This window comes from Macaca nemestrina, chromosome X (assembly GCF_043159975.1).
Source record: "Macaca nemestrina isolate mMacNem1 chromosome X, mMacNem.hap1, whole genome shotgun sequence".
NCBI classification, from domain to species: Eukaryota; Metazoa; Chordata; class Mammalia; order Primates; family Cercopithecidae; genus Macaca; species Macaca nemestrina.
Genome location: NC_092145.1, coordinates 70,263,796 through 70,290,398, shown reverse-complemented (window position 1 = coordinate 70,290,398; position 26,603 = coordinate 70,263,796). Strand labels below are relative to the sequence as shown.

The 26,603-nt window shown below is 34.8% G+C and overlaps 1 protein-coding gene across 3 annotated transcripts in view; it reads right to left on the bottom strand.

The window, feature by feature from the left end:
* Positions 1–26,603, bottom strand: part of LOC105483643 (highly divergent homeobox) — a 198,947-nt gene that overhangs the window by 94,932 nt on the left and 77,412 nt on the right. The gene's annotated exons all lie outside the window — the stretch shown is intronic.

Here is a 26,603-nt window from a genome sequence, read left to right as displayed (position 1 = left end):
CCAAATATCTTCGTTAGTTTTTGGCCTCAACAATTTGTATAATACTGTAAGTGGGGTGTTGACATCCCACACTATTATGGTGTGGTTATCCAAATTTCTTCCTAGGTCACTAATAACTTTTTTTTTTACAAATCTGCACCCTCCTGTGTTGGGTGCATTCACATTTGGGATAGGTGGTTTTTTTAAATTGCATTGACCCTTTACCATTATTTAATGTTCTCCTTTGTATTTTTTGATCATTTTTGGTATAAATTCTATTTTGTCTGATTTTGTCTGAAATTATACTATCAGCCCCTACTTTTTTCTGTTTTCCATTTACTTGGTAGATTTTTCTCCATCCCATTTCTTTGAGCCTATGGGTGTCATTGAACATGAGATGAATTTTATCAAGACAGCATACAGTTGAGTCTTGCATCTTTGTCCAACTCACCACTCTGTGTGTTTTAATTGGGACATTTAGCCCATTTACATTGAAGATATAGATATGTGTAGATTAGATCCTGTTGTCATGCTGTTAGCTGGCTATCATGCAGACTTGATTGTGCAGTTGCTTTACAGTGTCAATGGTCTATGTACTTAAGTGTTTTTTTTTGTGTGATGGCCTGTAATGGTCTTTCTGTTGATATTTAGCTCTTCCTTAAGGACTTCTTACAAGGCAGGTCTGGTGATAAACAAAATTCTTGTATTATTTGCTTGTCTGAAAATCATCTCATTTCCTCTTCAATTTTGAAGCTTAGTTTGGCTGGATATGAAATTCTTGGTTGGAATTTATTTTTTTAACAGTGGTTAATATAGGCTCTCAATCTTTTCTGGCTTGGAGAATTTTTCCTGAAGGTATGCTGTTAGTCTGGTTGAGTTCCCTCTGTAAGTAACCTGACCCTTCTGTCTAGCTGCCTTTAAAATATTTTCTTTCATTTCAGTCTTGGAGAATCTGATGACTGCGTGTCTTGGGGATAGTCGTCTTGTATAGTATCTCCAAGGGGCTTCTTGTATTTTCTGAATTTGAATGTTGGCCTCTCCAAAGAGGCTGGGGAATTTTTCATGGATGAGATCCTCAAATATATTTTGCATGTTTCTTGCTTTCTCTTCCTTTTTTGCAAGGATGTTAAAGAGTAATATGTCTCTTATGTAATGCTATATTTCTCAAGAGCTTTTGCACATTCCATATATTTTATTTGAGATTATTTGGGGAACCTGTAATCAAGCTCTGAGATTCTTTCCTCAGCTTGGTCTATTCTGCCATGAATACTTGCATATTATACCTCTTATTCTGAAGAGACTTCCTTGCATTTTTGTGGTTTTAAATATTATTCCATATTTAAAATAATTCAGTGCTCTTAACCCTTTACTGGGATTCCTAGAAATCTTGAAATAACATAAATCTGTTATTAGCAGAACTGAAAACAATGGGATTCACATAGGAGAGTAGACCACTAAGTACTACTTAAATTTTCTTAGCTTCATCATTTTGCTTTTATTTGCCCGATTTAAATGATGAAAAATACAATAAAGTAATATAATAAAAGCTTAGGGTATAGATAGAACTGACAGAAAATTAGAGAGGATGTAATTGAAACTGTGAAGAAATTAACTTATAGTCCTTTTGGAAAAAAGGTCACTTAAAAAGTCTGGTAACATTAAATTATATAATATGACTCAATTACTGCCAGCTAATGAAGTTCAATCAGTGTAATCCAACTTTAGAACCAAGATAGTGCTTTACAAACTTGATTTGTCATGATCACCTGAGATATTTATTAAGAGTACAATTTTCAGGTCTTCCCCTAGAGATTCTAATTCAGTAGGTCTCATGTAGAATACAGACATTTTCACAAGCACCACCCCTACCCCAACATGCGCATTCCAATGATTCTTATGATCAAGCAAGGTTGGCAAACACTACACCAACCAGCTGGATCTTCAAGTTACTGACTGCTTTCTCCAGGTTTTCCCCTAAATTCCAGGGATAGAGGGTAATAGAATTACCATTATTACCTATTTTCAATGACCTGCTTAAGAGGTTATACTTCCATATATTTCCAGAGCTAACTAAAATAGATACTTAACCAACTTTATCCTTTCATTTTTTCTTTTCTTTGTTCCAGGTATGTCGAGATTCCAAAGAAATTTTAAAGGTGTTCTTACTAAATAATGTCTTTAAACTTCTGCTGAAAACACACCGTAACATTTTCCCTTTCCTGATGATAATACAATGTATAATACTACGATTTGAGTATCATAAACCAGAAAAGACTTGAGTTCTAATCCACATTCAATCATTTACTAAACATATCATTTTGTAAATGATAAAACATAGAGCAAATGACTCTATGTTTGTCATCCATCTGTAAAGGTGAAGTAGAAATGCCTGCCCTACCTAACTCTCCACATTTTTACAATGACTAGAACTAACTATTCTAAATAAAATACATTTTAACTACAAAGTATAATAAATATGCTAGTATTATTTTTATTACTGAAGACTCTTAGTCTTATGTGAGTAGCATAAGGAAATATAGTTTGTTATAATAAAAACAATCAGAACCACCACCATTTTGTGGTTCAAAATAGGCGAAATCCAGATTTAACAAATTCTATTGAAATTTCTAGTTCATACAAGCTTATTTTCATTTCAAGAGTGGCAGCATATACTCATACAGCTTGGTTAATGTAAGAAATTAAGAGATATGAAAACTTTCATTTCTTGTGTATTGATAATTAAGCTACATTTTCTGAATACCAAACACACCTCTTTTATACCACCTTTCTACTGCTAAGGCTGGGACTCTGCAAACCACATTTCTCCACTTGCCAAGTGGCTTTGCATGATATCCTGCCACTAGTGCACACCAGAGGGAGAATAGAAAGTTAGAAAAGGGAAGAAGACACTTGCCCTTTCCTGTTTTGCTTCCTATTTCTCTCAGTATCACCGCAGAAATAGCCCTTCATTCTGGCATTTGTTGTTGGTAATGGTAGCATTGGTTCCTGTTTTTCCACAATACCAGAACCAAACTCCTTGTGCTCCAAGAGGTACCATAATTAGGGGGTAGTGTACCTACTCAGAGATCTGAGTCCCAGCTCAGCAGATTACCTTCTCTATGTTATGTAGCTTCTGGAAATCTAAATGTCTTCCCTTTGTTTCCTTAGCCATAGAGACAATAGCCGCCTTCTGCATTTATACTCTTGTTGCTTCTGTGTTTTGTTTTGTTTTTCCTTTTAAAACCGTGTTTGCTTCCGTGTTTTGTTTTGTTTTTCCTAAAACTTGTCTAAACTATCTCTTATATTAAATTTCCTCTGGTGTGTTTTCTGTTTTCTTGCTTGGACCGTTACTGATACAGACTGTCCATTTGATAGTAAGTAATTTCCACACTTTCTTGCTTTTCCACAATTTCCACAAAGATAACCTTTTAGCATAACATGTGTGGAATGTAACCTTGAAATAAATAGAATGCTAAAAACAGTGTGCATTATGAAGTGAAGCAGCCACTGTTGTCCAAAGTTGATTTGATGTTCATAGCTAGGCCTCAATATTATTACCAGATGGCTTGATACTCATAGGGAGGTTACTTTGTCTTCTTGTTGGACATAAACAGTCTCACAGATGACAGTGTAAACCAATGTTACTTTCAGATAATGACAAAACAAGTCTAATTCACAATTTTGTCTAAGCCCAGACAGGTTGTTAGGTCACACACAAAATAATAATAGAATTACCCTCACTTTCTCACAGCATCCAATCAGGAATAAATCCCTACTCCATTGTACCCTCCCCTAAATCACCCAATCAAGGCCCAAGTTTTCTACTAGATTATTTCTAACATCATCTGATCGAGATATGCCATGCTTCGCCATGGTTTGTGTTTTCCTCTGCTGTGATGAGTAATAAGCCAAACTTGATTAACTACTGGTGATTTATTGGTGGAATGTAGCTGAGGGGCATTGATACTGGTAAGATTTTATTTGGTTGTGAGGTAAAAAATTTTTCAGAGATGGTGATCATATTTCATTGTTTGTATAAAATGTGTTTCTAGAAGAACCTCGAAAGTGACCAACATGGTCACTTATCACAATTGACATTTTAAAATTTATTATATGATTATCTTATTAATATTTATCTTTCTACTAGACATAGTTCATTAGTTCCATGAGAGCAGGAATTATATCTTATTTTCCTTGCCATTGCATCCCTAGGATCATGGACAATGTGTGGCACATTATGGACCAGTGTGATACAATATAAATATAATATGAACCACATATATAGGCTTAAATTTTCTAGTAGCAACAGTTAAAAAGTAAAAAGCTGTTGGTAAAATTAGTTTTAATAACCTATTTTATTTAACTTCATGTATCCAAAAGTCATATCATTTCAACATGTAATTAATATAAAAATTATTAATAAGCCCCCACCCTATGTCAGGAAGATGGCAGAATAGAAAGTTCCAGTCCTGGCTGGGCATGGTGGCTCATGCCTGTAATCCCAGCACTTTGGGAGGCTGAGGCAGACGGATCGCTTGAGGTCAGGAATTCGAGACCAGCCTGGTTAACGTGGTGAAACCCCATCTCTACTAAAAATACAAAAATTAGCCGGGCATGGTGGTGGGCACCTGTATCCCAGCTTCTAGGGAGCTTGAGGCAGAAGAACCACTTGAACCTGGGAGACAGAGTTTGCAGTGAGCCAAGATCATACCACTGCACTCCAGCCTGAGTGACAGAGTGAGACTCCAAAAAAGAAAGAAAGAAAGAAAGAAAGAAAGAAAGAAAGAAAGAAAGAGAGAGAGAAAGAGAGAGAAGAAACAGAAAGAAAGAAAAAAAGAAAGAAGGAAAGAAAGAAAGAAAGAAAGAAAGAAAGAAAGAAAGAAAGAAAGAAAGAAAGAAAGAAAGAAAGAAAGAAAGAGAGAAAGTCCCAGTCCTTGTTTCCTCACGTAAGCACAGATTTAAAAATGCATAAGTAACAAAACACCTTTATAAGATGTCCAGAATTCAGATAAGAAGTTGCGGTACCCCTAGATGAGCACAAAACTGAGATCAGCAGCAGAGAAATGGGTAAGAAGAACAATTTATCTTTACCTGCATCTGCCTCTCCTTCATGCCTGCAAACCTCAGTGGCAAGGAAGACTGTGACTCCTCACTGGGAGAGGGAAAGAGAATGGGCATATATACAATATCTCTTGACTTTCAGTGCACTCCCTGAAGGGACGGCTTTTGTCTGGTTTCACACAGAATGCTGGAAAATCTAGTAAAGTCAAATTGCTGGGACAACAAAGAGGACAGGTACTTTCCTGGAGTTGGTACAGGTTTATATGGCTTGGAGAAGGTGCAGAACTGAAGTCTCTCCTCCAAGAGTAAGAGAGGAGTGAAACAAGGCTTCTATGTTTTTGGCCTTTCAGTGCACTTCCCAAGGAGCTGGATTCTGATTTGTCTCGCACAGAACATCGATGAAACTGGCATACTCTGGATGCTTGGGGCAGCTGTGGCCAACACCACATGCAAGGCCTGGAAAACACACAGAATTGATGCCCTTTCTCCAATGAGAGAGGAGGGAAGCATGGCTCCAATGTCCTCAGCTCTTCTCTGTACCCCTCAAGGGGCTGGTTTATATCCTTTGCAGTGTGGAGTGCTGATGGAATTAACACAGAGAACAGAGAAAGCACTATATTATGGGCTTCTGAAGAAAGAAAAAATATTGAATGGGTCAGTTAGAAACAAAAATTCTGAATCTTTAGCTGGATTGACCGATGAAGGTCTTTCCCATTCAAAGTCAATCCAAAGAGGAAAATGAGGGCTGTTATTTTTCAAATGCACATACTCCAATGAAAAGATATAAGAAACAAGAAGAATCAGAGAAAAGTTACACAATCAAATGAACAAAAAAAATATCCAGTAAATTACCTTAAGGAAATGAAAATCTATGAATTGCTTAACAGCAAACTTAAAATAATTTTAAAGCAGATGAATGGGTTACAAAAGAAAACAGATAGACAACTGAATTAAATTGGGAAAATAATGCATGAACAAAATAAGTATATTAGCAAGGAGATATAAATGAAAAAGAACCAAACAGAAATTCGGAAACTGAGGTATGTATTAGGTTGGTGCAAAAGTAACTGTGGTCTTTGCCATTACTTTTAATGGTGAAAACTGCAGTTACTTTTGCACCAACCCAATAGTAAGAGAGCTAAAAATTTCACTAGTGGGATTCAGCAACAGATTTGATCAAGCAGAAAAAAGAATGAGCTTGAAGGCATTTGAAGTTATGTAATCAAAGATTCAAAAACAAAAAAATAATAAAAAGAGGCCAATAAGCTTGAAAGGTAGTTCACACCATAAAGACTGCAACTCTTAGGCATGTTTTAGTGCAAAACTAGGCTAAGGCGCAAAGGACCCTTGGTTGGGCATGGGGGGAAGGCACGTGACATATTGAGACAAAAGCTGGCACAGTTAACAGAGTCCTGGCATCACTCCTTTCCAGACTCTAGACTGCACAGCTCATGGCTCCAAAACAGACCCCTTCCTTTCGCTTAAGGAGAGAAGAGGGAAGAGTGGGGAGGAGTTCATCTTGTATCTTGGATACTAGCTCAGCAACAGCAGGATAGGGCAGTGGTCAGAGTCATGATGCCCCTGTTCCAGTCCCTAGCTTCCAGATGACATTTCTAGATACAACATAGGCCAGAAAAGAATCTGTTGCCTTGAAGAAAAGAACACAGTCCTGGAAGCATTCATTATCTGCTAAATGAAGAGCCCTTGGGCCCTGAATAACAAGCAATGATACCCAGGTACCATGTCAAGTGTTTTGGGAAGTCTCAGAGACTTGCCGGCTTCAGGTACCAGCACGGCCACGGGCAGGTTGAGCACCAAGCAGGTTCTTGGGGTCCTTGATTCCAACTGGACACTTAGACAGCATTTCTGGACCTCTTCTGGGCCAGAGAAGAGCCTACTGCCCTAAAGTGTGAATCCCAGGCCAGGCAGCATTCACCACAAGCTGACTTAAGAGCCCTTGGTCCTTAAGGAACATTGGTGGTAGTCTGGTAGTATTCCTTGTGGTATGGGGTGGCAGTGGCTATGGGCTAAGGATTCTTTGTCTTTGGAAAGAAAATGGAAGAGTGGAAAGAACTGCATCTTGGTGTCTGAGTGCCAGTTCAGCTCCAGTATAAGGACACACAAGTATACTTCTAAGATATTGGACTCTAGTCCCTGGTGTCCAGTTGGCACCTTGGGACCCAGGAAACCTGGCCACTCTAAAGGGAAAGACACAGGCCTGACTGGCATTGCCACTGGCTGATTGTAGAACCCTGGAGCCTTTTAAAAACAGGCATTAGCCAGGGAGTGGTTACAGCAGGACTTGGGTGATACCCAGTGCTGTGGTGGCTTTAGGTCGAACTTAGCACAGTAATACTCTTGATGGCCATAGGGTTGCTGATGTCACCCCATCCTCAGGTTTAGGTGGGTCAGAACAGAAAGAGAAACTCAGTTTGCTTGGGAGAAAGTAAGGCAAGAGAACAAAACTCTCTGCCTGGTAATCCAGAGGATTCTCCCAGACCTTGCCCAGGACTTAAAGGCAGCACCTATACCAGTCTGCAAGAACTACAGTGTTAAAGGGCTTCAGGTGCCACCTAAAGAAGATGCAGCTTAGATCACAACACCCAAGTCCTTTAAAATATCTGGAAAGCCTTCTCAAATGGACAGCTACTAATAAGCCCAGAGAGTGAAGACTACAATAAATGCCTAACTCATCAATTCCCAGACACTGAAAAACATCTTTCAGTACCACCCAAGAAAACATAACCTTAACAAATAAATTAAATAACGCACCAGGGACCAATCCTAGAGAAACAGAGATATGTGAATTTTTAGAAAGAAAAATTAAAACACGTCTGTTAACTAAATTCAAGGAAATTCAATATAACACAGAAGGAATTCAGAATTCTATCATATATATTTATAAAAAGATTGAAATAATGAAAAAGAATCAAGCAAAAATTATTAAGCTGAAAAATGCAATGGGCATACTGAAGAATGCATCAGTGTCCTTTAATAGTAGAATTGATCAAACAGAAGAAATAATTAGTGAGTATGAAGACAAGCTATTTGAAAATACACAATCAGAGGAGTGAAAGGAAAAAAGAAAGGAAAAACAATAAAGCACATGTATGGGATCAAAAAATAGTCTCAAAAGGGTAAATCTAAGAGAAGGTAGAGTAAGAGACAGGAGTGCAAAGTTTATTCAATGGAACAATAACAGAGAACCTCCCAAACCTAGAGAAAGATATCAATATCCAACTACAAAAAGATTATACAATACCAAGCATATTTAACCCAAATAAAACTACCTCAAAGCATCTAAGAATCAAACTCCCAAAGGTCGATGATAGAGAAAGGATCCTAAGAGCAGCAAGAGAAAAGAAACAAATAACATACAATAGGGCTCCAATACATCTGTCAGCAGACTTTTCAGTGAAAACCTTACAGGCCAGGAGAGAATGGCATGCAATACCTACAGTGCTGAAGGAAAAAACAAAAACAAATAAACAACAACAACAACAACAAAAATACTTTTAACCTGGAATAGTATCTCTAGTTAAAATGTCCTTCAAATATGAGGGAGAAATAAAGACATTCTCAGACAAACAAAAGCTAAAGGATTTTATCAACACTAGACATGTCCTAGAAGAAATGCTGACAAAAGTACTTCAATCAAAACAAAAGGTATATTGATGAAGAGTTAGTAAACATCTGAAGGTACATAATTCATTGGTAATTGTACGTACACACACAAAAATCAAAGAATATTATAACACTATAACAGTCATGTGTATATTACTCGTTTCTTAAGTAGAAAGAATAGATAATGAACCAATAAAAAATAATGACAACTTTTCAAGACATATTCAGTATGAGACGATATAAATAAAAAGAAAAAAAAGTTAATAAGTTGGGGGATGAAGATATATATAGAGAGTATCAGTTTCCATTTTGCTTGTTTCTCATTTGTTTATGCAAGCAGGGTTAAGTTGTTATCAGGTTAAAATAATGGGTTATAAAATAGTGTTTGAATGCCTCATGGTAACCTCAAACAAGAAAAGATACATTGGATACAAGAACTAAATTGTATTACCAGACAAAATTAACTTCAGTAGAGGAAGACATGAAAAAAAGAAAGAAGGAAGAGAAAACGGTAAAATAACCAGAAAACAATAACAGAGTGGACAGAGTGAGTCCTAATTTGTCAATAACAGCATTGAATGTAAATTGACTAAACCCTACAATCAAAAGACATAGACTGGCTGAAAGGATTAAAAAAAGACCCATTGATCTGTTGCTTACAAGAAACATCTTTCATCTATAAAGGCATATAGGCTGAAAATAAAGGGATAGAACAAGATATTCCATGCCAATGGAAATCAAAAAAGAGCAAGAGTCCCTATACTTATATTAGACACAATAGATATCAAGACAAAAACTATAAAAAGAGACAAAGAAGGTCAATATATAATGATAATTCAACAAGAGGATATAAGAAATTAAAATACATATGAACCCAACACTGGAGCACCCACATATATAAAGCAAATATTACAGCTAAAGAGAGAGGTGGGTTCCAATACAGTAATAGTTGGAGACTTTAACAAACAGCTGTCAGCATTAGAAAGATCTTTGAGGCAGGGAACCAACAAAAAAAATCAGACATAATCTTCAGTGTAGACCAAATGGATGAATATTTCATCCAGCGGCTGCAGAATACACACTCTTTTTCTCAGCACATGGATCGTTCTCAAGAACAGACCATATGAACAGTCACAAAACAAGTCTTAAAACATTCAAAAAATGAAAAACTAACAAGCATCTTATTTGACAATGAAATAAATAATAAAAGAAATTTTGGAAACTATACAAATACATGGAAATTAAACAATATGCTCCTGAATGACATGTTGGTCAATGAAGAAATTAAGAGGAAAAGTGAAAAATTCCTTGCAACAAATGAGAAAGGAACCACAACATGCCCAAACCTATGGGATACAGGAAAAGCAGTATTAAGAGGGAACTTTATAAGTGCCTATATCGAGAAAAGAGAAAATCTTCAAACAACCTAAAAATGCATCCAAGAACTAGAAAAGCAGAAGAGACCAAATGCAAAATTAGTATAAGAAATAATGATCTGAATAGAAAGTAATTAAATTAAATTGAAAAAATTAAGTTGAAAAGGAAGAGCAAACCAAACCCAAAATTAGTAGATGAAAATAAATAGTAAAGATCAGAGTAGAAATAAACGATTTTGAAATTAAAAAAGCAATACCAAAGACCAATGAAATAAAAGTTGGTTTTTTGAGAAGTTAAATAAAATTTACAAACCTTTAGCCAAGCTAAGAAATAAAAAAAAGAAAATACAAATAAAATCAGAAATGAAAAATAAGACATTACAAGTGATACTGCAGAAAGTTAAAGGATCATCAGTTGCTACTATGAGCAACTATATGCCAAAGTAATTGGAAAATCTGGAAGAAATGATCAAATTCCTAGAAACATATAATCTACCAACATTAAACCAGGGAGATATTAAAAACCTGAACAGACCAATAACAAGTAATAAGATCAAAGCCATAATAAAAAGCCTCCCATTAAAAAACAAAAAACAAACAACAACAACAAAAAGCTCTGGACCCAATGGCTTCAACGCTGAATTCTAACACTTAAAGAAGAACTAATACCAATCCTACTTAAACTATTCCAAGAAATATAGAAAGAGGGAATACTTCCAAACTCATTCTATGGGGGTAGTATTACCCTGATAACCAAAACTAGGCAGAAACATTAAAAAAAAAAAAAAAAAAGAGAGAGAGAGAGAGAGAAAAAAAAAACTACAGGCCAATATATCTGGTGAATATTGATGTAAAATAATTTCGGCAAAATGCTAGCAAACTAAATTCAATAATATAGTAGAGAGATCATTCATCATAACAGAGTGAGATTTATCCCTAAGGTGCAAGGGTGTTTCAACATACAAAATCAAGCACAGTGAAATATTATATCAACAGAATAAAGTATAAAACCTTACAATCGTTTCAGTTGACTTGCTGAAAGCATTTGATATAATTCAACATCGCTTCAGGATAAAACTGTTTAAAAAACTAGTGATAGAAGGAACACAGGAACGTATCTCAACATAATAAAAGCCATATACAACAGACCCACAGATAGTATCATATAGAATGGGGAAAAACTGAAAGATTTCCTCTAACATCTTCTATATGACAAGGATATCTAGTGTCACCATTGTTATTCAACATAGTCCTGGAAGTCCTGGCTAGAACAATCAGACAACAGAAAGATATAAAGGGCGTCTGAACTGAATTGGAAGAAGTCAAATTATGCTTGTGTGCAGATGATATGATCTTATATTTGGAACTATATAAAGACTCCACAAGAAAATATTAGAAGGAATAAAGAAATTCAGTAAAGTTACAGGATCCAACATCAACATACAAAAATAGGTAGCATTTCTAAATGCCAAGAGTAAACAATCTGAAAAGAAAAATAAAAGTGATCCAATTTATAATGGCCACAAATAAACTTAAATATCTAAGAATTAACCAAAGAACTGAAAGATCTTTATAATAACAACTATAACACACTGATGGAAGAAAATGAAAAGGACACCAAAACATGAAAAAAATACTCCATGTTCATGGATAGAATCAATATTTTTGATATGTACATACTCCCTAAAGCAATCTAAAGATTCAGTGCAATTCCATTTGAAATACCAATGACATTCTTCACAGAAATTTTTAAAAAGTTCTAAAGTTTACAGGGAACCACAAAAGACCCAGAACAGTCAAATTTATCCTAAGCAAAAAGATAAAAAATGGAGGAATCACATTACCTGACTTCAAATTATACTACAGTGTGATAGTGACTAAAAGAGCATGGTACTGTCATAAGAACAGACACATAAACCAATGAAATAGAATAGAGAACTCAGATCCAAATCCACACACCTACAGGGAACTCATTTTTGACAAAGCTTCCAAGAACATACACTGGCAAAAAGACAATATTTTGAATACATGATGCTGGGATAACTGGATATGCCTACGCAGAAGAGTGAAACCAGACCTCTATCTCTCGCCATAGATAAAAATCAAATCAAGGATTGAATACTTAAATTTAAGACTGGAAATTATGAAACTAGTACTACCAAAAAAAATTGGGAAAAATCTTCAGGAAATTTGTCTGGGCAAAAATTTCTGGAGCAATACCACACAAGGACAGGAAACCAAAGCAAAAATGGACAAGTGGAATCACATCAAGTTAAAAAGCTTCTGCATAGCAAAGGAAACAATCAACAAAGTGAAGAGACCAGTCACAGAATGGGAGAAAATATCTGCAAACTACCCATCTGGCAAGATATCAATAACCAGAATATATAAAGAGCCAAACAATTTTATAGAAAAAAAATCTAATAATCTGAACAAAAAAATGGCAAAAGATTTGGGTTGATGTTTCTCAAAAGAAGACATAAAAATGACAGAGGCATATGAAAATGTGCTCACCATTACTAACCATCAGAGAAATGCAAATCGAAATTACAATGAGACATCATCTTACCACAGTTAAAATGGGTTATACGCAAATGACAGTCAATAACAAATGCTGATGAGGATGTGGAGAAAAGGGAGCCCTTGTACAATGTTGGTAGAAATGTAAATTAGTACAACCACTATGGAAAACAGTTTGGAAGTTCCACAAGAAATTGAAAATTGAGCTATCACATGATCCAGCAGTCCCACTGCTGTGTATGTATCCAAAAAGAAGGCAATCAGTATATCAAAGAGATAACTGCACTCCTATGTTGCAGCGCTCTTTGCAATAGCTAAGATTTGGAAGCACCTGTCCATCAGAAAATGAATGAATCCTGCAAATGTGGTAAATATACACAATGAAATACTATTCAGTAGTGAAAAAAAAATGAGATTCAGGGGTTTGCAACAACATGAATGGAATTGAAGAGCATTAAGTGAAATAAGCCAGGCACAGAAAGGCAAACATTACACGTTTTCACTTATTTATGGTATCTACAAATCAAAACAATTGAATGCATGAACATAGAGAGTAGAAGAATGGTTGCCAGAGGCTGGGAAGGGTAGTGGAGAGGTGCAGGGGATGGACGAGTAAGGATGGTTAATGTGTGAAAAAAAAAATAAAAAGAATGAATGAGACCTACTATTTGATAGCACCACAGGGTGACTGTAGTCAATAATAAATTAATGGTAATTCATTTTGAAATAACTTAAGGAGTATAATTATATTGTTTGTAACTCAAAGAACAAATGATTGAGAGTTATACCCCATTCTCTATGATGTGATTATTAAACATTACATGCCTATATCAAAACATCTCATGCACCCAATAAACATGTATACATATGTAACAAACCTGCACGTTATGCACAGGTACCCTAGAACTTAAAGTATTTATATATATATATATATAAATAAAATATACACACATACACACACACACACACACACAATATACCACAAAAATTAAAAATTACAAAATTTTAAGAAAAACAGACTTTTAAAACTGTCAAGGGATCACAAGTGGCCTGTATGTGGAGAAAAGGAAACTCTCATACACTGTGAGTGAGAATGTATATTGGTACAGCTATTATGAACAACAGTATGAAGACTCCTCAGAAAATTAAAAATAGAACTACCATATAATTTGGTAATTCCGTTCCTAGTTATATACTTAAAGGAAATGAAATAAGTACCTCAAAGAGATATCTGCACTCTCATGTCATTAACTACAACCAAGATATGAAAATAACATAATTGCTTGTCAACTGATGAATGAATAAAGAAATCAAGGTATATATAATGAAATACTTTTCCGCCTTTAAAAAGAAAGAAACACTGCCATTTGTGACAACAAAAGTAAACCTGGAGGACATTATGCTAAGTAAAATAAGGGCTGACACAGAAAGAAAAATACTGCATGATTTTACTTATATTTGGAATCTCACCAAGTCAAACACATAAAAGTAGAAAGTAGAACAGAAAGTAGAGCAATGGTTATTAGGGGTGGGGAATATGGGGGAAATGGGAAGATGGTCAAAAGGCATAAAGTTGCAGTTATGTAGGATAAATCAATATAGAGATCTAATGTATAGCATAGCGACAACAGTTAATCAAACTGTGCTGTATATTTTCAGGTGATTTCAGAGAGTAGATTTTAGGTGCTCTCCCCAAAATAACAAATGGTAACTATGTGAAGAGATAAATATGCTAATTGCTTGAGTGTAGTAATCATTTCATTGAGTATATCTATATCAAATCATCACATTATATACCTTAAATATATACAATTTTATTTTAAAAATAAAAATATTAAAAATAGAAGCTGAGAAAAGGTGAGTATGTTCTGGAAATCTGCTGTACAACATCATGCCTATAATTAACAATACTGTATTTTGCCCCTTATAATTTTGAAGATGGTAGCTTTTATGTTAAGTGTCCTTACCAGAATTTATAAAAAATATTAATGGAATATTTTACATATTATTTTTATCATAGTAATTATTTGAAATACAATATGTATTTTGCACCTACAGTACTTGTTAATTTGAAGACTAATTATTCATCACACAAACTTGATCTATATTACATTTCACAAGATTTACAGATGAAGAAGTAGATTCAAATACCTGGGTTCTCCAATAATCGAATTTAGGAATAGTTTTTAAGAGCTTTATTTAGGTTTAATTAACATACAATAAATTGCATACATTTAATCTGTACAATTAGATGTTTTGATATGTGTATGCACTAAAGAAACTATCACTAAATCAAGATAATGAACATAAACATCACGCCCCAACATTTTCTAATGCCTTCTGTTAATCAACTTTCCCCTTCCTTTTCTTCTGTCTCATCAGTCAATGAATGATTATGGTTACTAGTTTGCATTTTCAATAGTTCTATAGAGATGAAGGCAAGCAAGTACGTGCTCTCTTTTTAATCTGGTTTCCTTCACGTGTCATGATTATGTTGAGATTCATTCATGTTGTTGGGCCTATCAACAGTTCATTTTTTAAATTGTTGTGTAGTTTTTTCGTATATAGAAATGCATGATTTGTTCATTTACCTGTTAATAAACAGCTGGTTTGTTTCCAGGTTTTGGTTATTATAAATAAAGTTGATATAAACATTTATGTGCAAGGCTTGGTATGGATATGTGCTATAAATTATCTTGGGTAAATACATATCAGTAAAATAGCTGGATGATAGGATGAGTGCATGTTTAACTCTTTTAGAAATTGTCAAACTGTTTTAAAGAGTGTTTTAACATTTCTGGCAGTCTCAGAGTTCCAATTCTTCCACATCCTTATCAACATTTGGTATGATCAGTCTTTAATTTTAGTCATTCTACTGTGTGTGCAGTTGCCTCAATGTGGTTTAAATTTACATTTCCCTTATGATTAATGGTATTAAGCACCCTTTCATCTGCTTATTTGCCATCTCTATATCTCCTTTGGTGAAGTGCCTTTCAGTTTTCAGGCCATTTTTTAACCTGGTTTGTTCCCTTATCGAGTTTTTGAGTATTCTTTGTATATTCTAGAAACAGATCCTTTTATCAGATAGACCTTCTGTTATATGTTCTCTCTATCTGGGCTTGTCTTTTCATTTTCATAACCCTGTCTTTCTATAAAATAACTTCATTGCAGTACATTTGACATATAACACAATTTTCCCATTTCAAGGGTACAATTAAATTATTTTTAATAATTTTATTGAGTTGTACTAACATCACATATCAGTATTAGAACATTTTAATTTCCCCAATAATATCTCTCATGTTCATTTCCATTTACTTCACTTTCCCATCCCTAGCCCCAGAAACCTCTTGTCTACTTTCTGCCTCTATGAATTTGTATGTGTCTTTCAGGACATTTTACATAAATAGCATCATACAATATGTGATGTCTTGTATCTGGTTTCTGTCACATGATAGAAATCACATAGTATCTTTGAGGTTCATATATGACACAACATGTGTCAGTAGTTAACTGACAATAGGCTTTCCATAGACGTATTTTAACAGGTAAGGAAGTTCCACTCTATTCCAAGGAAACAGTGTCTTCAGAGAAGCAAGAGTTTTTTATTGTGATACATTCTAATTTATCAATTTGCTATTTTATGAATCATGCTTTTAATGTGAAATCTAAGTAATCTTTGCCTACCCAAAAGTCACAATTTTTTCTCTATATTTTATTTTAGGTCTGTAAAATAACTGTAGTTCCTATGACTATGTCTATGATCCATTTTGAGTTGACTTTTTTTTTTTTTTTTTTTTTTTGAGACGGAGTCTCACTCTGTCGCCCAGGCTGGAGTGCAGTGGCGCCATCTCTGCTCACTGCAAGTTCCGCCTCTGGGGTTCACGCCATTCTCCCGCCTCAGCCTCCCAAGTAGCTGGGACTACAGGTGCCCGTCACCACGCCTGGCTAATTTTTTGTATATATATATTTTTTTAGTAGATAAGGGGTTTCACTGTGTTAGCCAGGATGGTCTCCATCTCCTGACCTCATGATCCGCCCGCCTCGGCCTCCCAGAGTGCTGGGATTACAGGAGTGAGCCACCGCGCCCCGGTCCTAGTTAATTTTTATATATGGTGTGTGCTATGGACCAAAATTCATTTTTTGCATGTGGATATTCAATCATTATAAAACCATTTGTTGAAAAGACTACCCTGTTTCCACTGAATTGAATTCACAACTTTTAAAAACATAAGTTGTCTAACTCCATATCCTGTTTCATTGATTTATTCATCTAACTCCAATAATACACTGTTTTTATTCCTATAGCATTGTAATAAGTTTTTAAAACATGCAGTGTTATCCTGTCAATTATATGTTTTTTCAAAGTTGTTTTGGCTATTTCCAAGTCATTTTAGTTACCATATAAGTTTTAAAAATCAGTTTGTAATTTTCTACAAAAAAGTGACCTGAAATTTTGATTAAAATTGTTCTAAATCTATAAATAATTGTGGGGAAAATGATAGTATATTAGAAATTTTGTCCCATGGAAAGAAAAGGCATATCTCTCCATTAAAATCCTTCTAATTTTTTTCACAAATATTTTATAGTTTTCAGGGCAGAGGTTTTGCATAGTTTTTGTCAGATTTATCCCTCAGTATTTCATATTTTATGTTATTTTCAAATGTGTTTTTAAAATTTCAATTTCTGATTATACGTTGGTAGTTTATAAAGTCACAATTGGTTTTTGTGTATTGAACGTGTATCCTGTAATTTTGTTAATCTCACTTATTAGCCTTAGTAGCTTTTTAAGTTAAATAGCATGGGATTTTATACATAAATTATCATGTCTTCTGGAAATAAAGACACATTCATTTCTTCTCTTCTAGATTGGATACCTTAAATTTTTCTTGCATTGTCTAGAACCTCCAGTAAAATGTTGAATATAAATTGTAAAAGGGGACATCCATGACTTTTACTTGACATTAATGGGGAGGTATTCACTCTTTCACCATTAAGTATAATGTTAAGTACGTGGTTTTTATACATACATTCTACAAAGTTGAGAAAGGTCCATGTTTTTTTGCAATGAAAAGGACAATTAAAAAAAAAACTAGCTATATATTTAAATGGAAAAATAATAATTGCACATATTTGTGGGGTACATATCTATGTCTTGATACATTTCCTGTATAGTGATCAGATCAGTGTTATTATCATATCCATCCTTATTTGTTTTGTGAACATTCAGTATCCTTCTTTTAGCTATTTGATACTAATAACTAATAGTTAACCATAGTCATCGTACAGTAGTATAGAACACTAGAGCTTAGTCCTATTTACCTGTAATTTTGTCTCCTTTAACAAATCTCTTCATATCATCCCTTTCGTTTTACTATTTCCAGCCTCTAATATCTTCTGTACTACTTTGGCCTATATGAGATCACTTTTTTTTAGCTTTCAGATATGAGTGAGAATATGTGGTGTTTAACTTTCTGTTCCTGACATATTTTACTTAAAATAATGTCTTATAGTTCCATCAATGTTGACATTAATGACAAAATTTAATTCTTTCTTATGGTTTAATAGTATTCAATTGTATATATATACCACATTTTGCTTTAACCATTCATCTGTTGTTGTACACTTAAGTTGATTCCACATCTTGGCTATTGTGAATTAGTGCTGCAATAAACATATTGGTAGAGATGTCTCTTCTATGAAATGATTTCTTTTCTCTTGGATAAATACCCAGTAGTAGAATCGCTGGATCATATAGTAGTTTTACTTATATTTCTTTGAGAAACCTCCATGCTGTTCTCCATAGTGGTTGTACTAGTTTAAATTCCCACCAACAGTTTGTAAGAGAGCTCTTTTCTCTGCATCCTCACCAGCATTGGTGATTTTTTTTTATCTCTTTGATAATTGCCATCCTAATAAAGTAAGGTGTTAATACATTGTGGTTTTGATTAGTATTTTCCTCATACTTAGTAATGTTGAACATTTTTCATACACTTGTTGACAATTTCTTTCTCCCTCTTTCTGTCTTTCTTCTCGTTTTCTCTTTTCTTTTTCTAAATTTAACTTTACGTTTAAACCTTTATTTTTGGTTAAGAATACCTGTGCACATTTGCTATTTAGGAAAGTTACATATCTTAGGGGTTTAGAGTACACATTATTTTGTCACTCAGGCAATAAGCATAGTACATGATAGGTAGATTGTTTATCCTCACCCTCCTCCCACCATCCACCCTCAAGTTGGTACTATTGTCTGTTATCCCTTCTTTTTGTCCATATATACTTCATGTTTAGTTTTCACTTATAAGGAGGCTGTGTGGTATTGTTTTCTGTTCCTACGTTAGTTCACTTAAGATAATGGCCTCCACCTCCATCCATATTGCCTCTTTTTTATGACCACGTAGTATTTGATGGTGTATATGTACCACATTTTTAAAATTTAGTCAACCATTGATGGGCACTTATGGTTGATTTCATGTCTTTGCTATTGTGAATAGTGCTGTGATGAACATACACATGCATGTGTCCTTAAAATGATGTACATTCCTTTGGTTATATATTAAATAATGAGATTGCTGAATCAAATGATAATTCTGTTTTAAGTTCGTTTAGAAATCGCCAAACTGCTTTCCACAATGGCTGCACTAATAGACACTCCCACTAGCAGTGTATAAGTGTTCCCATTTCTACACAAACTCTCCAGCATCTGTTTTGTTTTGATTTTTAAATAATGGCTATTCTGACTGGTGTGAGATATCTTGTTGTGATTTTGATTTTCATTTCTCTAATGATTATGAGCATTTTTCATATGCACGTTAGCTATTTGTATATATTCTTTGCTAAAGTTACTGTTCATATCCTTTGCCCACTTTTTAATGGGGTTGTTTTTTGCTTATAAACTTGTTTAAGTTCCTTATAGTCTCTTGACATTTAGATCTCTGTTGGATACATAGTTTGCAAATATTTTCTCCCATTCTGTAAGTTGTCTGTTTACTCTATTGAAAGTTCCTTTTGCTGTGCCGAAGCTCTTTAGTTTAATTTGGTCCCATTTGTTAATTTTTGGTTTTATTATTCTTGCTTTTGGCATTTTCATCATGAAGTCTTTGCTCAGTCTTACGTACAGAATGATATTTCCCGTGTTATCTTTCAAGGTTTTTATAGTTCTAGGTTTTATATGTAAGTGTTTAATCCATCTTGAGTTGATTTTTTTAATATTGTATAAGGAAGGGTTCCAGTTTTAATCTTCTACATGTGACTAGCCAGTTATTCCAGCATCATCTATTGAATGTGGAATCTGTTTCTCATGGCTTGTTTTTGCCAACTTTGTCGAAGATCAGATGGTTGTAGGTATGCAGTCTTATTTCTGGGCTCTCTATTCTGTTCCATTGGTCTATGTGTCTGTTTTTGTACCAGTACCATGCTAGTTTGCTTACTATAGTCTTCTAGTATAGTTTGAAGTCGAGTAATGTGATGCCTCTGGCTTAGTTATTTTTGCTTAGGATTGCTTTGGCTACTTGGGATCATTTTTGATTCCATACAAATTTTTAAACAGATTTTTCTAATTGTGTGAAGAATGTCATAGGTTTGATCAGAATAGCATTGAATCTGTGGATTGCTTTGGGCAGATGGCCATTTTAACAATATTGATTCTTCCTATCCATGAACATGGAATGTTTTTCCATTTATTTGTGTCGTATTTGATTTCCTACAGCTGTGATTTGTAATTCTCATTGTAGAGATATTTCATCCCTCTTGTTAGCTGTATTCTTAGGTATTTTATATTTTGTGGCTAATGTGAATGGGATTGTGTTCCTGATTTGGCTCTCAGCTTGGATGGTGTTTTTGTGTAGAAATGTTATTGAATTTTGTACACTACTTTTGTATCCTGTATTCTGCTTACATTACTTATCAGATAAAGTAGCTTTTGGGCAGAGACTATGGGGTTCTTTAGGTATAGAACCACATCATCTGCAAACAGAGGTAGTTTGACTTTCTCTCTTCCTACTTGGATGCCTTTTATTTCTTTCTGTTTCCTGGTTGCTCTGGCCAGGACTTCTAGCACTATGTTGAATAGGAGTGGTGGGAGGTATTCTTGTGTTGCTCTGGTTTTCAAGGGGAATGCTTCCAGCTTTTGCCCAATCAGCATAATGTCAGCATAACTGTTGGCCATTTTTTTGTCTTCTTTGAGAAATGTCTTTTCAGATAATTTGTTCCTTTAAAAATTTGATTATTTTTTTTTGTTGAGATGTTGCAGCTTTAAAAAATATTCTGGATATTAATCTGCTGTTGGGTGAGAAGTTTGCAAATATTTTTCCCATTCTTTAGGTTGTCCTTTAACTCTGTTGTTTTCCTTGCTATGCAGAAACGTTTTAGTAAGCCGATTTGTTTATTTTGTCTTTTGTTGCCTGTGCCTTTGAGGTGTTATTGATAAAATGTTTTCCTACACCTGCTGTTTGTTCTATTTGTTGAGAAAATGCCCTGAAGCACATTACCTATGTTTCTTTCTAGTAACTTTGTAGTTTGAGGTCTCTCATTTAGGTATTTGATCCATTTTTAGTTGATTTTTATTTTTTTGTGTAAGAGGAGGTCTAATTTCATTCTTCTGCAGGTGGATATCCAGTTTTTCCATTACCATTTATAGAAGGCTTTCTTTTCCCAATGAGTGTTCTTGGCACCTTTGTCAAAAATCATCTGACTGTAAGTATGTGAATTAATTTGCATGTTCTCTCCTCTGTTTTAAGGTTCTATATGTTCGTTTTTATATCAGAACCATGCTGTTGTGGTGACTACAGCTTTGTAGCATATTTTGAAGTTTGGTAGTGTGATGCCTCCTGCATTGTTCTTTTTACTCAGTATTGCTTTGGCTATTCTGGCTCTTCCTTGGTTCCATATAAATTTTAGGATTATTTTCTCTATTTCCATAAAACATTTAATTGGTACTTTGATAAATATTTTATTGAATCTGTAGATTGCTGTGGGCAATATAGTCATTTTAATAATATTAATTCTTCCAGTCCATGGGCTTGGAATGTGCTTCTATTTATTTTTGTACACTTCAGTTCCTTCTATCAGTGTTTTATTTTTTTAAATGAAGGTCTTTCAACTCATTGATTAAATTTATTTCAAGGTATTTTATTTCTTTCAGTTATTGTAAATAGCATTGTCTTCTTCCTTCTCATCCTGTTTGTTATGTATAAAAATGCTACTGAATATGTATGTTGATGTTGTATCCTGCAACTTTACTGAATTTGCTTATCAGTTTTGAGAGTTTTGTGTTTGAGTCTTTAAGTTTTTCTATGTATGAGATCACACTGTCTATTAAAAACAGATAATTTTAATTTGTCCTTTCTAATTTGGATGCCCTTTTGTTTTTAATTTTACCTAGTCACTGTGGCCAAGACTTTTAGTACTACGCTGAATAGAATTGATAAAAGTGGGAATCCTTGTTTTGTTCCAATTCTTAGAAGAAAGGCTTTCACCTTTTTTCCATTCAGTATTATTTAGGCTGTGGATTTTTCATAAATGGCCTTAATTGTGTTGAAGCATTTTCTTCTATATTTAATTTATCAAGAATTCAAATAGGTAATGGATGTTGAATTTTATGAAATGCTTTTTCTTCGTCTGTTGAGATAATGTTTTCTTCTTCATTCTATTCATGTGATGTATCATGTTTACTGATTGTGTATGTTAAACCATTCTTGCTTTCCTGGAATAAATCTCATTTGATCATGGCATATTTTTTGATATATTATTGGATTAATTTTGCTAGTTTTTTATTGAGGATTTTTGCATCTATGTTCTTTAGTGATATTGGCCTGTTGTTTTCTTTTTCGGTTGTATCATTATACGCTTTTGATATCAGGGTTACGCAGGCCACATAGAATGTGATAGGAAGAGTTCTCTCCACTTTGATGTTTTGGTATAGTTTGAGGATAACTGGTAATAATTCTTCTTTAAAGGTGTTGTAGAATTCAGTGATGCAGCCATTCAATCCTGGAATTTTTTTTGTTGGAAAACTTTTTATTATTAACTGAATCTTGTTATTTTTATTTGTCCCTTCAGGTTTTCTATATCTTCTTTGTTCAACGTTAGTAAGTCATATGTGTCCAGGAATTTATTCATTTCTTTCAGGTTTTCTAATTTTTAGGCACGTTGCTGTTCATAGTAGTTTTAATGATCCTTTTTATTTCTGTGGTATCCAGTATGACATCCCCTTTTGCATTTCTGATTTTATTTCCTTGGGTCTTCACTATTTCTTTCTTAGTCTAGTTAAGGATTTGTCAATTTTGTTTATTTTTTCATAAAACTTTTTGTTTCATTGATATTTTATATATTTTTCACTTTCCATTTCATTTAGTTCTCTGATCTTTATTATTTCTTTCCTTCTACTAATTTTGGATTTGGCTTGTTCTTGATTTTCTACTTACTTAAGAAAAATGCATTTTAACGTGATTATTTGAATTTTTTCTAGTTTTTGATGTAGACATTTATTGCTATTACCTTGGCTTTAATACTGCTTTTGCTGTTACCCATAGGTTTTGGTATGTTGTGTTTCTATTTTCATTTGTTTCAAGAAATTTTAAAATTGTATTCTTATTTTCTCCCTTCACCCATTAGTCATTCAAGAGCATGTTGTTTATTTTCTATGTATCTGTATAGCTTCAAATGTTTCTCTATTATTGATGCCTAGTGTTAGTCCACTGTGGTCAGATAAGATATTTGATATGACTTTAACTTTTAAATACGTGTTGAGACTTGTCTTGTGTCCTAACCTATAGTCAGTCCTGGCGAATGCACCATGTGCTGATTAATGTGTATTCTGCAGCTGTTGGATGAAAATGTTTTGTAAATGTTTTTTTTCTGTTTTTGTTTGTTTGTTTGTTTGTCTATGGTACAGTTTAAATGCACTGTGAGTTTTTGTTGTTGTTTTTGTTGTTGCTGTTGTTATTTATCTTTCTAGAAGATCTGTCCAATGCTGAGTGTGAGATATTGTAGTTCTCAACATTTATTGTATTACAGTGTATCTATCCTTTTAGATCTAGTAATAATTGCTCTATGTGGGTCCTCCAGTACTGGATGCATATATATTTATCCAACTATATGCTGTCTACACAAATTCACCTCACCTGTAGAGACATGCATAGAATGAAAGTTAAAAGAAGGAAAATGATTTCCATGCAAATAGAAACCAGTAGCAATGGCCGGGCGCGGTGGCTCAAGCCTGTAATCCCAGCACTTTGGGAGGCCGAGACGGGCGGATCACGAGGTCAGGAGATCGAGACCATCCTGGCTAACACAGTGAAACCCCGTCTCTACTAAAAATACAAAAAATTAGCCGGGCGTGGTGGCGGCGCCTGTAGTCCCAGCTACGCGGGAGGCTGAGGCAGGGGAATGGCGGGAACCCGGGAGGCGGAGCTTGCAGTGAGCCGAGATGGCGCCACTGCACTCCAGCCTGGGCGACAGAGCGAGACTCCGCCTCAAAAAAAAAAAAAAAAAAAAAAAAAAAAGAAACCAGTAGCAAGTATGAGTACCTATATCTATATTGGGTAAAACAGACTTCAGTAAAAAGCTGTAAGAAGAGACAAAGGCAAACATTATGTAGTAAAGGTAACAATTTAATTCAATGAGCAATCTTCGATTGTTTCCTGCTTACTTTTGTCACTACCATAGGAGACTTTTTTCTTTTAAGAAACAGGACCTTGCTATGTTGCCCAGTCTGGACTTGAACTACTGGGATTAAGCAATCCTCCCATCTCAGCCTCCCAAGTAGCTGGGACTACAAGCACACACAATCATGCTTGGCTTTTAAAAAAAAATTTGCAGGCAGTCACCCACTTATGTTTAGCATGCAAGTCCTGGCCTACTTTTATCGGCTATGGTTCCAATAATAGTTCAACTTTCATAACTTTTGTGGTATTATTGTCATCTGCTTGATTTATCTAGTTCCACTGGAGCTTCCAGTAATCCCTACTGGTGCCACCTAAGAGGAGAGAAAGAGCTCATCTAGACCAGGAACTTGTGAGGAGATACCTACCCCCGTTGGTGTTGCCCAACAGACTAATGTCCTTCAGTGGAAAATGGAAACTCCATTCTTCAGGAATACATAGCACACTTTCTGGACTAGTTGCTCATTGTGGCTTGGTCCCTCTTCTTGTTGACAATAAGCCACTTGTATGTCTAGGTAGAAGAAGTAATTATCTTGCTTACAGGAGTCAAGAGACTAAGCTACTCTTTGTGTCAATATCTTCCTTGTTATTATTGCCTGGTGTCTCCTGATTAGGGAGAGAATATCCTGGTCTAGCGGGAAAGGAGTGTAATTCTCCTGGCTGCTTATTGTCAACAAAACTTCCAGTTAATCTTCTTTGTCAAAGTTGCCAGACTCACTTCATGTTGTTCCTGACATGCCTGCTCCAACTGGTGGCAGATGGGGATGGGGAATGAGCTTACCAAAGCTTTCTTGTGTTGCTAAGGTGGGGGACATGAGGTTCCTGGTTTGGATGACCTTTTAGTGTTAAATGGGGGGACCAAAACACCCTATAGGTCCTGTAATTCCTGGAATCCCTAAAGGGGCACTTTATTTTTTCATCCCTTCAGAATTCTCCTTTGGTAGCCTCTTACATTATTTTCATGGTTTATAGTTCTACTTTTTGGGGAAGAAAATGGATAAAGGAATATAGACAAACTTGGCCAATACTGAAGTCCTAGCTTCATTTTTATTTATCCTATCCATTATAAAATAACTTGAGTTATCCTGCTTTTTGTTTCTTATTTTTCTAATTTCAACTCTTATTATAGATTAAAGTGTATGTGTGCATGGGTAAACTGAATAATGGTGAGGCTTCAGGTCCCAGTGATCCCACATCCAGCTCATAAGCCCGGTACCTAACAGGTGGTTCTTAAGCCCACACCCCCTCTCTCCCTCCCATATCTAGTGAGTCCCAGTGTCTATTGTTCTTATCTTTATAATCATGTGTATTCAATGTTTAGTTCCCACTTAAATGTGAGACCATGCAGTATCTGGTTTTCTGTTCTGGCATTAGGTCATTTAGGAAAATAGCCTCCAGCTGCATGTATGTTGCTACAAAAGACATGATTTTATTCATTTTTATGACTGCACAGTATTCCATGGTGTATATGTACTATATATACTTCAATGCTGATGGGCACTTAGGTTGATTTTATGACCTTGTTATTGTGAATGGCACTGTAATGAATATATGGCTGCATGTGCCTTTATGATAGAGTGAATAATTTTCCTTCGGGTATATAGCCAGTAGAGGCATTGCTGGGTCAAATGGTAGTTATATTTTAAGTTCTTTGAGAAATCTCCAAGTTGCTTTCCACAGTGGCTAAACTAGTTTGCATTCCCAGCAACAGTGTATTTGATTTTCTCCAATGACTGAGGAGAATCAGTTGTGTTTCTTTTTGTTTTGTTTTGTTTTTTGTTTTGCCTTTTTAATTATTGCTATTCTGACTAGTGAGAGATGGTATCTCATTGTGGTTTTGGTTTGCATTTCTCTGATGACTGGTGACATTCAATGATTTTTTCATGTTTGTTGGCCTCTTGTATATCTTCTTTTGAAAAGTGCCTGTTCATTTTTAGTTTAGTCTTTTGCCCATTTTTAGTTAGATTGCTTTTTAGCTTCTTGATTTGTTTAAGTTCCATGTAGATTCTGGCTGTTAGACCTTTATCAGATGCATATTTTACAAATATTCTCTCCCATTCTGTAGGCTGTCTTTTTACTCTGTTGGTAATTTTTTTTGTTGTGCAGAAGCTCAAATTTAATTAGGACCCATTTATCTTTTTTGGTTTTGTTGTGATTGTTTTTGGTGAGTTAGCCATAAATTATTTGCCAAAGCCCATGTTGAGCAGGGTATTCCCTAGGTTTTCTTCTAGGATTTTTATAGTTTTCAGTCTTACATTTAAATATTTAATCCATCTTGAGTTAATTTTCATATGAGAGATAGGGGTTCAGTATCATTCTTCTGCACATGGCTAGCTAGTTATTCCAGCACCACGTATTGAACGAGGAGTCATTTCCCTAT